This window comes from Hylobates moloch, unplaced genomic scaffold, assembly GCF_009828535.3.
Source record: "Hylobates moloch isolate HMO894 unplaced genomic scaffold, HMol_V3 SCAFFOLD_1, whole genome shotgun sequence".
Lineage (NCBI taxonomy): Eukaryota > Metazoa > Chordata > Mammalia > Primates > Hylobatidae > Hylobates > Hylobates moloch.
The window spans coordinates 14,585,306-14,602,151 of record NW_026652276.1 but is presented as its reverse complement, the minus strand read 5'-3'; the positions used below and the strand labels follow the sequence as shown (position 1 = coordinate 14,602,151).

Here is a 16,846-nt window from a genome sequence, read left to right as displayed (position 1 = left end):
CGGGATGTGGTGATGGAGAAGGAGACTTTCTAACATTAGGTAGAGGTGGTCAGGAAGCAGACTGAGGCTGGACATGGTGACAACCTTGTGAAGCACTGAGGGATGTGGTCCAGGACAGGGCCTCTCAGAAGTGGAGGGAGGCCAGACACTGCCAATTTTACCACTCCTGTGTTGTCAAAGAATAAAACCAGGCCAGGCACAGTGGCTCACCCCTGTAATCCCAGCACTTTGGGAGGCCAAGGTGGGCGGATCACCTGAGGTCCGGAGTTCGAAACTAGCCTGGCCAAAATGGTGACACCCCGTCTCTACTAAAAATACAAAATTAGCCCGGCGTGGTGGCGGATGCCTGTAACCCCAGCTACTCAGGAGGCCGAGGCAGGAGAATCACTTGAACCTGGGAGGCGGAAGTTGCAGTGAGCTGAGATCACGCCATTGCATTCCAGCCTGGGCGACAGAGTGAGAGTCTGTCTCAAAAAATGAAATAAAAAAAACCAAGACAGAGCTTTTGAAAAAAAGAAATAACATGAAATTTTAAAAGCTGAGTGTATTTGCTTATCACGAAAGGAATTCCTGGCCCTGAAGGAATATGCTGAGTATTTTGCTACAGGTGAGGTGGAGGGTGGGACACAAGGAGTCAGGGTACCACAGAGGAGGTGGGTCTGTCGTGGTTATGCTAATTGAGGATTCAGCATTGCTTGATGAACAGGGTGCAATAAGTCCACAGGCCTCCACGTGGCTGCCTATGGTATAATTTTAATGTTTACGTTTAACAAATCAAACTTTTAGCAAAAGAGATATAATGCAGTGTTTTTTTGCTATTCCCAAGACATTTGCATTAGTAATGAAATGACAGTGTGGTTTGGGAATCAGCCCACATATAAAATGGTGTGATGGAAACATTCTTCTTTCATTCCTGTTGACATATCTCTGCCCGTCTTTCTTCAATCTCATTGGGATAGGTGTGAATTTGCCAAATGTGGCTGTGAAGCCCAGAGCAAGAATGCCGAGCTAGGCCCAAGAGCCCTTATCCCACCTGACACAGGACCAGGCCAGTGGGGACTTCAGCCCAGAGCAAGAATGCCAAGCTAGGCCAAAGAGCCCTTATCCCAGCTGACACAGGACCAGGCCAGAGAGGACTTTAGCACAGAGAAATATGAAACCCAGTTAAGGATCTGGAAGAAGTGAGGAGCTCCTCAGAAGAAGAGGAGGGGAAGAGAACCAGTCTAGATCAACATGGCAATTGCTCAGTCTGTCCCGGTTAATTGATTTGGTGCCATTAATTTGATAATCATTTATGTACATATGGAACGTTAAAATTCCACCCCACTTCTAGTGCTTAGTACATACAATATCAGACTATCAAAAATGTTTCTTGAATCTTCCTAGGGTATAAAAATAAATATTTCCACATGCCATGGTTGGTATTGTATGTGTATGATATGAGTGTGTACGTATAAATTTGCACACACATATATTTAAATAATTTATATTCTCAGCATTTTGGTATTAATTATTGCAGTGAGATCATGACTTTAAAACTTGTAACCTTCAGAGCTATTTGAAACACAACCATATAAAAATCTTTTATTTTTCAAGCAGTAGTTTTAGGGTAATTTAGGAGTTTTCCATTTTTAATCTTTAAGATCCATGTTTGTTAATTAGATTGTCTCTCCAAACTGGTTTCTTAGAGAAGTGATCCCAGTATTTAAAAATGAGTTCAAGTGTATTTAGAAACTTTGAGAGATTTGCCGTTATGTAGACAAAACAGTCAGGTCATTGGATTTTTTTCCCACCGGGATATTTTGGTTGTTACATGAACTTCTCAAGGAAAAAAGTTCCACAAGTGGGAAGTTGGCAAATCTGCAATATTCTTTCTCTGTATCAAATGACGAAGTTTGTCTGGAGAGACCCAAGGCAACAAGGCCAGATATTTATTTTCTTTGTTGAACCAGGATGATAGGATAATTTTATGCTGTTTGTTTATGCTGATATTGGGAAAGCTGAAGAATTTGCATGCTGGCTTTAAGAAAAAAGTTATATGTGTTGTACAAAATTTGGAAAATATCTACAAGTACAAAAAGAAACATAAAAATTAAAACTATTTATAATCATATTACCCAAAGAGGATTACTGCTAACATGTTAGTCTGTTTCCTTCCAGATATTTTTTTTCCCCACTCTGCTTTTTCCTCATAACAACAGACTGGTGAAAATTTTTGTCATTTATTTTTCTTTCTTTTTTTCTTTTTATTTTTTTGAGATGGAGTCTCGCTCTGCCACCCAGTCTGGAGTGCAGTGGCACGATCTAGGCTCACTGCAAGCTCTGCCTCCCGGGTTCACACCATTCTCCTGCCTCAGCCCCCTGAGTGGCTAGGACTACAGGCGCGTGCCACCATGCCCGGCTAATTTTTTTTGTATTTTTAGTAGAGACGGGGTTTCACTGTGTTAGCCAGGATGGTCTCGATCTCCTGACCTCGTGATCCGCCCGCCTCGGCCTCCCAAAGTGCTGGGATTACAGCCTTAAGCCACCGCGCCTGGCCTATTTTTCTAAATATAATTTTTAAATGCCTATAGAGAACTTTATTGTAGATTGGTACCATAAGTTATTTAATTAATGCCTTCTTATTGAATATTTTGATCATTTCCAATTATGTATTTAGAAATACAGTAGTCCTTCCTTATCTGCTATTTTGCTATTTGAGGTTTTAGTTACCTGTGGTCAATGGGTTCCAAAATATTAAGTAGAAAATTTCAGAAAAACAATTCATAAGTTTTAAATTGTGTGCCATTCTGAGTAGCATGATGAAATCTCACACCATCCTGCTGTGTCCCACTGGGGCGTGAATCATCCCTTTTTCCAGCAGATCGACACTGTCTATGCTCCCTGCCTGCAAGTCACTGAGTGCCCTCTGGGTTATCAGAGTGACTGTCACAGTATCGCAATGCTTGTGTTCAAATAACTCTTATTTTACTAGCAATGGTTCCAAACACAAGACTCGTAATGTTGGCCATTGGGAAATGCCAAAGAAAAGCCATAAAGTGCATCCTTTAAGTGAAAAAGTGGAAGTTCTCAACTTAATAAGGAGAGGAAAAAATTGTATGCTGAGGTTGCTGAGATCTACGGTAAGAACAAATCTTCTATTCATGAAATTGTGAAGAAGGAAAAAGAAAATCGGGCTGGGTACGCTGACTCACACCTGGAATCTCAGCCCTTTGGCAGGCCAGGGCAAAAAGCTCACTATATTACCCAGGCCTAGGAGTTCCAGATCAGCCTGGGTAATATAATGAGACCTCTCTCTACCAACAATTGAAAAAATTAGCCAGGCATGGTGGCATGTGCCTGTAGTCTCAGCTACTCAGGAGGCCGAGGTGGGAGGATCGCTTGAGCCCCGCAGAGTGGAGACTACAGTGAGCTGAGAGCACAGCACTGCACTCCAGCCTGGTGTGCCTTGTTGTGGACACCACAATGTGGAGTGGTGTGCACTCCAGACAGAGTGAGATCCTGTCTCAAAAAAAAGAAAAAAAAAAGAAATTTGTGTATACTATATATAGAGTTCCATACACTCCGACGTTTATTCAAATCATATTTTAAATGCTTATGTATGCAGATGCTTTCTTACCAAATATCTGATTTAGATGATGAGGTAATGTCATTTTTTTTTTTTTTTTTTTTTTTTGAGACAGAGTCACTCCGTCGCCCAGGCTGGAGTGCAGTGGTACCATCTCGGCTCACTGCAACTTCTGCCTCCCAGGTTCAAGCAATTCTCATGCCTTAGCCTCCCGAGTAGCTGGGATTACAGGCACACATCACCACATCCAGCTAACTTTTTTTTTTTTTTGAGACAGAGTCTCGCTGTCACCCAGGCTGGAGTGCAGTGGCGCGATCTCGGCTCACTGCAGGCTCCGCCCCTCGGGGTTCACGCCATTCTCCTGCCTCAGCCTCCCGAGTAGCTGGGACTACAGGTGCCCGCCACCACTCCCGGCTAATTTTTTGTATTTTTAGTAGAGATGGGGTTTCACCATGGTCTCGATCTCCTGACCTCGTGATCCACCCGCCTCGGCCTCCCAAAGTGCTGGGATTACAGGCGTGAGCCACCGCACCCGGCCCTAATTTTTTTTTTTTTTTTGTATTTTTAGTAGAGACGGGGTTTTACCATGTTGGCCAGGCTAGTGTCGAACTCCCAACCTCAGGTGACCCACCCACCTCAGCCTCCCAAAGTGCTGGGTGTCATTCTTGATTTATAGGTGAGAGACTGATCCAATGATGTTCATCAAGTTAGTGGAGAATGTGGGCTTATAATTGGGAATTCTGGTTATAAGGATATTTGGTAGAGCCTTTTCCTTTTTAAAAAAAAATCATTATTATTATTATTTTGAGTCGGGGACTCACTCTGAGACCCAGGCTAGGGTACAGCGGTTTAATCTTGGTTCACTGCAGCCTCGACCTCCCAGGCTCAAGCAATCCTCCCTCCTCAGCCTTCCAAGTAGCTGGGACTACAGATGCACCACACCTGGCTAGTTTTTGTATTTTTTTATAGACTGGTGTTTCTCTATTTTGCCCAGGCTAGTCTTGAACTCCTGGGCTCAAGTGATAGGCTGGGTTTACAGGCATGAGACATCATGCCTGGCCACAGCCCTTTCCAACCAAAAACTTCCCAGATAATTAAAAATGACTGTCAGGTGCCACTGTATTTACCATTTAAGTAATTAAGTAATATATGAGATAAATTTGAGCTTTAAAATGCTTTGGTTATCAACGATGAATACTTCATGAGACTTTAAAAAAGCATCAATTAATTACTTTTATTTACTGAAATACTACTTGACTGCAATCTAAAAATAGTTTAACCTACTTCCATGTTGCTTCCCCTACTCAACTCCTTGAAGACAGTTTTCATGTCTCATCCATCTTTGTGGTTCTAGCTCTTAACATCACACTTGGTGTTTTATTAGATACCAAAACTAAAAAGTCAATAAATAATTAGTAGTTATTTAATCCTTTGACAGAAGAATGAAACATTATTTTGGGACAAAATATTGAATGTTTCATTCATTCATTCAACAATGCAGCAAATACTTTTCCATGTCTTACTGTATGATGGGTACAGTGCTACACGCTGGGAACAAAGGGAGATAAAATTCAGGTGGTCCCTTCTGTCCTCATGGAGTATGCAATCAAGTGAGGGGCTTAGACACGTGTGCAGAGAATAATAGTAAAATTATGCATGCTATAACAAGGTAAATATGGAAAAGCAAACTTTGGAGTTGAGAGGAGGAATAAGATTGATAAATGTACTGAACAGTGAACTTGCAGGCATTATATTAAGCAAATGTGTAAGTGCAACAGAGCCAGAAAGCATTATAGTAAGATTTCAGTGGCTTGAAAACATAGTTTATCTGCAAAGTAAAGTGCTTAAAACTGTTGGTAATGAATTCAGAAAGCAACAAGTAGAGTTACTGGGCGGTGCTTTTACTGTCTTCTACTTTATGCCCTAGATCAGGCCCTTGTCAGCGATTAGTAGCAGTGCTTCAAGGTTTATAGACATGGACTAGATTCTTATTTTGCCATCTTATGCAAAAGCAGATCAGCAATCCTTTCCAAAAAGCAATAAAAACTGAGAACAGGGCAGCCTCTGAAATCTTATGAGATGAGGTTCCAACTGATTGGAAGCAAGACTGTGTGTCCCACGCAGGTGCCAGTGCTCTCTAATTGCTGCAGAAAGGCAGAAGACTGAGATGTGGATTTATTGAGTACTGTCTGTGCCTGGGACTGTGCCCACGAAACCGTTCAGAGCTTCTACTCGCTGTGACCTGCTCAGGCCTTTCAGAGACGGAACATTCAGAGCCCATGTGACCTGAATGAGCAGCATCCCCACACCCTACAAGGGCAGTCATGCAGGCAAGGACATCTGAGGCACCCTGGGATCTAAAAGAGGCAGTGCCCGGCAGCAGTAAGAACCCTTCATCGTGGTCCAGAAGAAAGACACTGTTGTGACAGTTTTGGGCAAGTCACTAAAATTCCAAGGCCACTCAAATTCAAATTCGGGTTCTGTTTCCTGAATCACAAGATGTGGCACATAAAATCTTCCCCTCCTATCTCCTGAAATAATACAATCGCACATTTTACACACAGTCAAGCATTCCACAAATGCCAAGTATTACTGAGACAGGAATGAGATTCAATATCAGAAAAGCAATAGTCCAAATGTTTTTTATACTCATTTAATTCTCCTTTTATTTTGTGACCTAGTATCAACTTCCTGGAATGCATTAAGGAGTTTCTTGTTTTTGAAAATATTATTCAGTGCATTCTTTGCTGCTGGTATTTTCTAATAACATTATTTGAAACATCAGCAGAAATGGCATCCTCCCTTAGGACTATCCCGATTAAAAAATGAACAGAGTATTTACCTTACACCATCCTGTGTAAATACTGACGCTAAAACTCAGCCAGTGATTTCATCACTTTTATGATGACTTTATCAGATACCTCAAAAAATACCTGGTATAGAGATATTTCTGGGTAACATTTAATATTAATAATTTCTGCCTTCCTTGTCTTTAAAATAGCGAACTCTTTGACATGTATCTAAAAGAGAAGGCATGGAACCAGCTTTGGTACACAGCCTCCCTCAAATTCCATTAATGTGTAGTTGGCTGCATCGGGGTCGGCAGTGTAAATTCATTTCGTGCACATTTACCGAGCACTTATGTGTGATGCATTCTTTTATGGAAAATCTTGAAATATCCTTCAGAGGATGAATCCTTGTGAAGTTTCAAAATGAAGCCACTGCAACTAATTATTAGATTGAACATAACTATTCTTTTTTTTTTTTTTTTTTGAGACGGAGTCTTGCTCTGTCACCCAGGCTGGAGTGCAGTGGCGCAATCTCGGCTCACTGCAAGCTCCACCTCCCAGGTTCACGCCATTCTCCTGCCTCAGCCTCCCGAGTAGCTGGGACTACAGGTGCCTGCCACCACGCCCGGCTAATTTTTTATATTTTTAGTAGAGATGGGGTTTCACTGTGTTAGCCAGGATGGTCTCGATCTCCTGACCTCGTGATCTGCCCGCCTCAGCCTCCCAAAGTGCTAGGATTACAGGCGTGAGCCACCGCGCCCGGCCTGAACATAACTATTCTTTATGCATGGATCTTTTTTTCCCTAACTATACATGAAATGCATGTCATTTGTGAATATTTGAGATATATAGATAAAAGTAAAAACAAAACTATTAAACAAAAATAACTCCTCATATTGGAACCTGGGGATAACCAGTGAGAATATTTTGGTATATTTGCATAAAAGTGAGATCATATGGCATATGGTATTATGTATCCAGCTTTTTTGACATTATATTGTATTTTCTCACATCAGTAAATATCCCTTAAAAATGAATGCATAATATTTGATGATGTTTATATACCATAATTTAACCTAAAGTTTTTATATTTTTAACAAGGCTATGATGATTTTTGCCTACATACCTGATTTTTTAATAACAGACATATAGTAGAATTATTAATTAGAGTAATGGGTATAATTTTTTTATACTGCAAGTTCTCCTTTCCAAATAAAATCACCCTAAATTCTATCTTGTAAATATAACTAGAATTAACATTTTGATATATATCTATCTTTTCTTATTTAATCTAAAATACGATTTCCCATAAATTGAAGATCTAATTTTTAAAAATTTCCCCCAAATAGCCAGTTTTCTCAGCATTACTTCTAGAATAACCTACTGATTCCCCATTGATTTGTCTCAGCTCTTACCAAAAATGAACCACAGGAATATCTTGGCCACAAATAAATATGGAATTTACCAGTTATTTTCCTTGTTTATAGGCCAGGAGTCAGCCAAATGTTTGATAAATTTAAAGCCTCCAGCCACAATCAGCTCACCACTTCTGTGCCCCTCTACTCACTCACGACAGCTATGAATCTGGAATGAGGTGGGTTCAGAGACCTCCCATTCGTGAACACTATAAAACACGCACATTGGCTCAAGATCATTCACTCACTGGAAGAGAATTTTGAGTCAGTTCGTCAAAGAGCAATGTCCTCTTTTCCTAGACCACTCTACTCATCCCATCCCCTCCTGATTCTCTCATTCATTTTTAATGACCTCCCAGCAGGGGATATATGTGAATAAAATCTATTAGACTTTTTTCTAGGTTTCTTAAAGGCTGATCTGGCTTAAACCATGCATCAAAATTAAAACTAAATTGACTTCCTTATATCAAGTTAAGCAGTAGCTTGATAAACATTATAGTGCATTATAATTTCAGAAATAGATTATATAATAGCTATATTATTATCTCAGAAGCAAATATAATGGAAAAAAACAGATCTGTAATAAAGGCCTTAACACCCACAATTATTGGGGAAAAATGTTAACAATTTTAATCAGCCTCTATTGAAACAGAATATCAATCAAACCCCTCTTGAGCCATCATACATCTATCCAATTCAATAATTATTTATTTACACAAACTAACATTTTCAATGTGTTTAATATGTTCTGATATAAAACCAGAAGACTAATACCAACTACTCTAACATCTACTAACATACTGTAAATGATTTACTTAGGAGTCTGTTTTAATGAAGTTCACCTTCACAAAGCAGCGTTTAGAGAAGCTTCCCCAAAGTCAGATTTGTTTTTACATGTGAAACTGCTATGCTTTTTCAATTGGATAAATCGTTGAATTGATCTAAATAGAGTGGGCTGATCTATGTTGTTATAAGCTCTTTTTGGCCTCTAATTTTCCTGTTTATTCAAAATAAAGAAGGACAGTACTTTTTGTTTCTAAAATCAGAATGGTAGTTCCTCACTCTATAAGCAAATTGAAGATGATTACGTTCTTCATGGCCACCATAGCAAACCATGTTGCATAAGAGATGACCTCCCACACTCTCACTCTGGGGCCTCTGGGAGAAGGAGGAGCAAGCTATGAGTTAGAATAAAATTAAGGGATGATTAATTCCCATTTTGAAAAGTAAATTAGAAAAAGAAAAGAAATGGTGCTCATGGATATGTAAAAGTCCCAAGGAGCAGTGCAGACCAGAACCAGAAACCAGAACAAGGTGGTGGATGGAAACGAGGAAAATACAAATCAGAGGGCTCATCGGAATTGCATTTGACTGAAGACTTTAGGTCAGACCAGGCATTAGGGGGCATACAGGTAGAAGATTGACTCAAACTTGGTGGAGTTACCAAACTTGGCCAAAAGGACTCCAAACCAAGATGAGATAGTTTTGTCCAAGGTCAACAGGCAGGCCTATGGAAGCCATGGACACCAGAAAACAGAGTGACATGGATGTCTGCTACTTTCCCCTGACAATTATTCTTTCCTACTTCTGGTGGTAGCATGTCAATTTCACTTGAGAGAACTACCCTCTCCTCCTTGCTTGTCAGTCCTGTAGTCAACAGATTGGGCACAGGACCTAAGCCAAGCCAGTCAAGTGCCCTCTCCCAGGAATTTAAATCTTCAACTGAGAGTGCAAGGAAGTTATTCATCCTGACAGCAGTGCCTTGCAAAAACTCTCCGTCAGTTCTTGTACCTTGATTCTCACAACAGCCCTGGGGCTGTTTTTTTCTGAGTTGTGTTTATTTAACTTTTCTTCAATTTCTATGTGCTGCCCCCGTGTCATTCCAACAAATTCCTTTTTGATCATGCATTAGCCTAAATCATTTCTGTTGCTTGCCACCTCAAAACCCTGGCAAGACATCAGGAATCCAGACAATAGTCTGGCCAGCAGAACTGGTGGTTCAGCAACCTTCTACCTCAGCCAAGAAGCCTCTTATATGAACAAGTGAGGAGAGAAGTACCCTCAGGATCAACAAATGCAGACCAGCAAGTGCACATGGGTGAACCCTGGCTAGGAAACTCATCTGGCATTTACCCAAGATGGACAAGGGAATGTGGAGACTGAGTTGCTGGTTAATTATTGCTTGTCAGCAAACTGTGAGGCACTTCAACTTTTGCAGACATATGAATGTCAGTCCTGGTAAAATTAAGATTGACTCAATCAGTCTCTAAAAGAAATGATAACTATTGAAATATCAGTCCTTCTTAGGTGACCTTGAGTGCCAGCTTGGTTTCAGCTTCTGCCTTGCTCATTGATGCCCCTCAAAAAGTGATAATTCTTATTTTTTGTACCAAGAAAGACCTGGTCAAAATTTTTGCTATGCTACTACATTTTGGTATTCATTTCCAAGTCTTTCTTTATTAGTATATCCTTTTACTTTTGGGGGAGCACGTTTCCTTTTCCACCAGCAATAACTTAAAATGTTACTTTACTGTTTCAAATTACTCAAAATATAAAATAGTGAGGTATCAAGTTAATAAAACACAATGACAAAATTTGATTATGCTTAAAGTTCATACCTGAACCAGATAAACCAAATAGAGCATTTTAAGTATATAGATAGAAAGACTCATCTTTTTTTCATTATGCACATTTTAGAAAAATTCTCTCTAAACTTGTGTACACATTTTTGACCCCTCCTTTGCATGGCTGCCTCACTAGACTTTTTTTTTTTTTTTTTTTTTTGAGACGGAGTCTCACTGTCGCCCAGGCTGGAGTGCAGTGGTGCGAATTCGGCCCACTGCAAGCTCCGCCTCCTGGGTTCACGCCATTCTCCTGTCTCAGCCTCCCTAGTAGCTGGGACTACAGGCGCCTGCCACACGCCCAGCTAATTTTTTGTATTTTTAGTAGAGACGGGATTTCACTGTGTTAGCCAGGATGGTCTCGATCTCCTGACCTCGTGATCTGCCCGCCTCAGCCTCCCAAAGTGCTGGGATTACAGGCGTGAGCCACCGCGCCCGGCCCTTACTGGATTTTTGGCATTAGGTTGCAATTCTTTTCTTAGGAGTGGATTCAGTCAGCCAGATTGTAAAAAGCGAAAAGCTTCTGGCCAAGTGCAAAGTCTGATCAAACAAAGGATGGGTGGTTTGACACAGGGCTTTTGGCAGTTACCCCAAGTGTGAGTGCACAGTGCTGCGAGACAACATGCCAAGATCAGATAAAATCTCTATATGGACCAGTTACCTTTAAGCTGTACGAGAAGAAGGGCAATTGTACACGTTGTCCTTGCTCTTGAATATAGGTAAGCTAGTCATTACTACTAAAAAAGCAATGGCAAATGTAGGTTTAAGATAGTGTGTTCATCTTCATATATAAAGAGAATATCTATTTAATTTGTTATACAGTCCACTGATTTTCCCCTACTCCCATCACCATGTAGCTATTTGGTGCAATTGTAATCCCCACAGAAGAGAGAAAACATTCCTTATCAATAAGGAAGAAGTAAAAAGAGAACTGAAATTCAGAAGGAAAGCCTTAGACTACTGGTTTTCAAACTTCAGTGTGCATGAGAGGGAGCTTATTTGAAAATGCAGATTTCCTGGCAAAATCCCCAGGGATTCTGGCTCAATAAGTCTGTGGTGTGGCCTGGAAAGCTGCAGTTGTAACATCTCAGTTCATTCTGATGCAAATGGTCCTTAGAACTCTCATGTGGAAACACTGCCTCGAACTGAGGAAGAAGAGGGAACGCCTGCCTCCCTCTGGGCATCACCCTCTTGGACCTGGAATTCTAGACCCATGGGCTACTGTAAGTGTCCAGATAATGAAGGAGTCAGCATCTCCCAACAGCATGGGAGTGGACAGTAATTTGTTAACCAGAATAGCTGGTTGTGTGTTAGTCACGCCTTCTGTTTCTAAAGATTTGCCCCCCACCCTTGGGGTGGTGGTTGGAGAACGGGAGATTATTTGATTTGATTTTTCATATACATTCAAGCTTCTATCATGCCCTCTATCACAGCACTGTTGATTGAGATAAGGCGCATTACATAATGAAAAGTCAAAGAAACAAAGAAAAAAAAATCAAACAGCTGTTGTGATGGTGTGATTAATGATGACTGTCCAATAATGAGGCTTATGATGACACCATTGTCTTGGGTGTCCCACTGGGAATTAAGGGGAGACTGGCCTTGATGCACAAGGCCAGTGTTGACAGTGGCATCATCATCTCTGCTCTCCCGAGGCCAGGCTAGTGTGGGGAGCAGCTAATAGTGAGAGCAGCACAAAAGGAGTTTGAATTTGGTTGACCTGAAATTAGAGTTACAGAGTTCAGCCAGTGTCCTCTTCACAAGGAAGTTCTTCCCTTAGGCCAACCTTGGAGGATCCTGAGTTTGGTTTTATTAAGGGGGTAAGTAGGCTCCACCATCTGTAGATGTTAATAGGATTGGGATGCCATGGGGGAGAGTGTAGATCATCTGTTTTTGAGGGGGTATTATATCACATTAAATGTTCTTGTTTCAGGACAGGTGAAGAATAGAAAAGGTTTTTGTCTTAGTCTGTTCAGGTTGCTCTAGTAAAACATCATAAATTGGGTGGCTTATAAATAACAGACATTTATTTCTCACAATTCTGGAGGCTGGGAAGCGCAGTATCAAGGCACCGGCAGATTTGGTGTCTGGTGAGGGCCTGTTTCCTGGTTCATAGATAACACTTTCTCATTGTGTCCTCACGTGGTGGAAGGAGTGAGCAAGCTCCCTTGGGACTCTTTAATAAGGGCACTGATCTGCTTCCTGGAACATTCAGTTAGAAAAGAGTTAGTTGAAACAGCTCCTGTCAATCGTGTTCTCCTCACTCATTAGAGATTTTCCAGATATTTTTAGTACACATGATGAACAGTAATTCATTTCTTCTATCTTTGCATGCAGGAAGACACACTGTCTTTAAAAGTTTAAAGCACCCTACTCAGGGTAATAGAGTAATTTTTCCATCTTCTTCTTAAATCTGGATTCCAGCAACCTTTCAGATACTGACTTACCAAGTTGCTGGACTGGGTCTTCTGCAAACAGAAAATTGGAGGGAGGGTGAGGGTGAGGATGGGGAGATGCTGATAATCACACAGCTCTGACTAAGAAGAGAATGGTTGCTCCAGGGATGCCTTTGAGTGGAAATTGATGGTGTGATCATGGCAGGGGAGAAGTACAGCAGCAGGGATGAGCTGTGTATGATCCAAATGGCCCTACAAGCTGGTTTGCACATATATACCTGGATGGGGTTTCTTGCAGGGGAGGAAGGTTGGGGCAGAGACCCAAGAAATTGAGTTTTCTGTAAGTATACACCCTTAACAATAGAATAAATAGGAATTTAGTTCTTGAGGCAGGTCTCATAGATAATGGAAGTTATTTTAGGAATATGCAGGCTTATTGACCTCATTAGCCCATTGTCCCTTCCACAGTGAGAATTATAGCAACGCAGTAGAAGTCCATTCCTGCTCCAGACAACCAACCCATGTATGGCCTAGCTCATAGTTTCTGCCTACTTAGCTTCCACATCATGGTTTCTATTCATTCATGTCTTCTCCTTCCAGAGTGTCTGCCTTCTACCTTCTCTGTGTTTATCTCAGCTTCCATTCCCACTACTAAGCATCTAATGCCCCATATCTCCAGAGGGAATGGATTGGTCCAGCTGATCACTTCATCTTTGTCTTGATAGAGCTGTTGAGTCAGGGCATATCACAGCACAGTAGACTTGCCTGCTTTGGTGCAGTCAGCTGTACCAAGAATATAGTTTATAACAAACAGCAGCCCCCACTGTTTTGTTTTTATGAGGGCTAGAAGAACAACATCCCCAAGCTACTCCTTTTAAAAAATTAAAATAAATGTTAGTAACTCCAGATATTATCTGATTGTTCTACTCCAATAGAAAAGTATGTTAAACCCAAATCTAGCAATTCTACTTTAGAGGAATCCTGGCTTCTTCACTAAATTGTTAAAGGACTTTGTAAAAAAAAAAAAAAATCACTTTTAGTATCAACATCAGAATTCTTTTTAAGTATCCGGAGTTAGAAAATGGTAACATTTGGACATTGTATCCTTTTTTCTAGGAGAGTTTTAGTCTGATCCGTTTATAAGCAGATATTTAACACCGAAAAAGGACCCCAAATAGTCTTTTCAAAGCTCAGCGAGCCATTGTGAGTCATTGGCTTAACACAAAATACTTTTACATAACCCAGGCCACCGAGAGGGATATCCGGTCAGGTCAGCTATTTTTAAAGCACTTCTCCCCCACTCCATCTCACGTAACAGAGTTACAGCAGTTTGCTTAGAAAACTGGCTCAGGTTCTGTGACTCATGGAATCAAAACCCAAATGAAATGTTTTTAACTTGTTTAAAACTGGAACCATTTTCACTTAAATGTGCTACACTACCAAATAAATAACCTTCTGAATTAGACACATATATATGCAAGCAGAATATAACTTTTTCACTGACATGTATATGGTATTATGTGTTGGGCTTGCCATATCATTTCCTAATTCATTAACTCATTCAACAAATATTTATAAGGCACTTACTGTGTGCTAGGTGCTGTGTTATGGCTGAAGACATGAGACTGAGCTTGATGGACCTGTCCTCACACAGCTTCCGGTCTAGTAAGAGTTATGGACCAAGAAATGGGCAACTGTAATGTCACATGATAGTATAGGAATGCAGTGACAGAGAATGCCTGTCAAAGAACATATAGAAGGATGTCAGAAAACCCTTCCCGGAGAAAATGATGTCCACCACTGAGATTGATATCCAGCCAGGAAGGATGGGAGGAGAGACTCTTCCATATACAGAAAACAGCCCATGTTGGCTTGGGATTCTGTTTGAGCACCAGAGAGAAGATGAGTATCTGGAGAGAGAGAGGCCAGGGGAGGAAGGAAAGGGGAGCTGGGAGGCAGGCAGGGCTCCATCCTGCAGGGTCATAAGAAGGTGTTGGACCTTGATCCTTAGAGGAATGGAGAGCACAGAAAAATCTTGAGCAGATCAGAAACATCATGAGATTTGTGGTTTGGAAAGAGGACCCTGGTTGTGGTGTGGGAAATGGATTAGAGGTGAGCAAGAGAGGAGGTGGGGAGAACACGGAGAAGCAGAGGCAAGGTGTGATGGTGATCCCGGTGAGACAAGGAGGTGGCCAAAAGGAACACAGTGACCAAGAGGGTGGAAAGAAGCAAGCAGATCTGTGAGTTTTTTGGTCTAATCAACATAATATGGGGATGACTGATAGATGACTCTGCATCCTCCCAAATTTAGCATCAAAGAACTGCTCACCCAGAGACTTGTGCTACATGCTTATTACAAGTTAGTATCAGTAAAAAGCCTGTCCATTTCACTATATTAGTATGCATTTCTTTTATCAAGTAAGACCTAAATAACCCAGAGTTCTAATTTGCAGGCTTGAAATTGTAAGTAGCCTAAAACTCTCCATTCAAAATAGAGTAAACAATTTTACATATATTTATTTGCTTCCATAATTAAAAAATTTAGAAGTCATGGAGGTTTCAGGTGAGGCTGGACCTAGCATTTCAAACATATCATCAAAGACCAGGTTTCCTTCACCCCTTGTCTTCACGTGATGTCTGCTTCATTCTAAGATTGCTTTCCCTCATGGTCTCAGCCATATACTTCTCTGTGTTATGTCTACTATGAAGACAAGCCATTTCTACCAGTAATTCTTCCCCGCAAATCAGGAAGTTTCCTTTCCCAGAAGTCATCAGAGAAAAACTTTGGAGTTGCATGCTCTAAAGCCATCACAGTGGCTAGGGAGATGGATGTGCTTCTACCAAGAGAAAGGAAGAATGTCAGGTGGAAAAAAAAAGAAAAAGAAAGCAAACATCCCCTGCATTCAGCACATTCCCTGATGCATCTTAGCTGCAGTCACTATTCAAAAATGAGTTGAAAAATTCATCAAACAAGAATACATTGAGATCAATTTTCATTTTTTAAATGCAAGGCATATGCAGGTCCCTCAAGAGCTGGAGGTAACTCAAGAGAGTGATGCTTCTCCCTTACTGCCATCTTGGCGTGCCTGCTGCATGATACTATATTTCCTCTGCTGGCTCTGCAAACATGCCTTGAATTCCATTTCTTGCAGATCCTGACTCCCTTTTAAAATATGGACATGCATGATGCTTCTCACAACAGTCTGTACCCATTCCTGAGGAACTAAAATGGAAACACTTCTACACTCTGAAACAAACACATAAATAGATATGTTTTATATATTATCTAGGAATATATACATATCAGTTTATTACTGCAGATCAAAATATGTAACAGAAGAGGGACTTTGTGTATTCTTTGAGGTTGAAATGTATCACTAATTAAAACAAACTGTATTAATTATTTTCTATTATAAAAGTAATAGGTAGTCTGGGCATCGTGGCTCTAATCCCAGCACTTTGGGGAGGCCGAGGCAGGCAGATTGCTTGAGCTCAGGAGTTTGAGAGCAGCCTGGCCAACATGGTGAAACCTCATCTCTACAACAAATTAAAAAATTAGTCAGGCCTGGTGGCACACGCCTGTAGTCCCAGCTATTCAGAAGGCTGATGTGGGAGGATCGCTTGACACCGAGAGGTGAAGGTTTCAGTGAGCCAAGACCACACCACTGCACTCCAGACTGGGTAACAGTAATATGTCATAACTAATGAAAATGTGCAAAATTCTGAAAAGTTAAAAGGAAAAAAGCAAATCATAGTTTACTACTTAAGGACAATATCATTACTGTTTTTAGCATCTTCTTCTAGCACTTCTATTATGTATAGAATTTTTAAAAGAATAGATGTAAAGGTTATTATATATGAAATTTTATGTCTTTTTTCTCTTAAAAATAGACTACATAAATAATATGTATATGGCCATGGAAACAATTTTTAGCATTTAAATTTTCTCAACCACTTTGCTCTTATTGGATACTTGGGGAATAACAAAATTTTTATTATTATAAGTAATACTGCTATGATCATGCCGATGACACTCTGCTTGATTTGGAAGTACATT

General features: G+C 40.6%; 1 protein-coding gene across 1 annotated transcript in view; it reads left to right on the top strand.

Annotated features, from left to right (window-relative positions):
• Positions 1-12,038: 12,038 nt before the first annotated feature.
• The window catches only part of COL4A3 (collagen type IV alpha 3 chain), a 127,387-nt gene continuing 122,579 nt past the window's right edge, over positions 12,039-16,846 (top strand). The window contains exon 1 of the mRNA XM_058437764.1: positions 12,039-12,213. The gene's annotated coding sequence lies outside the window, so the exon portion shown is untranslated. The remainder of the gene's footprint in view (positions 12,214-16,846) is intronic.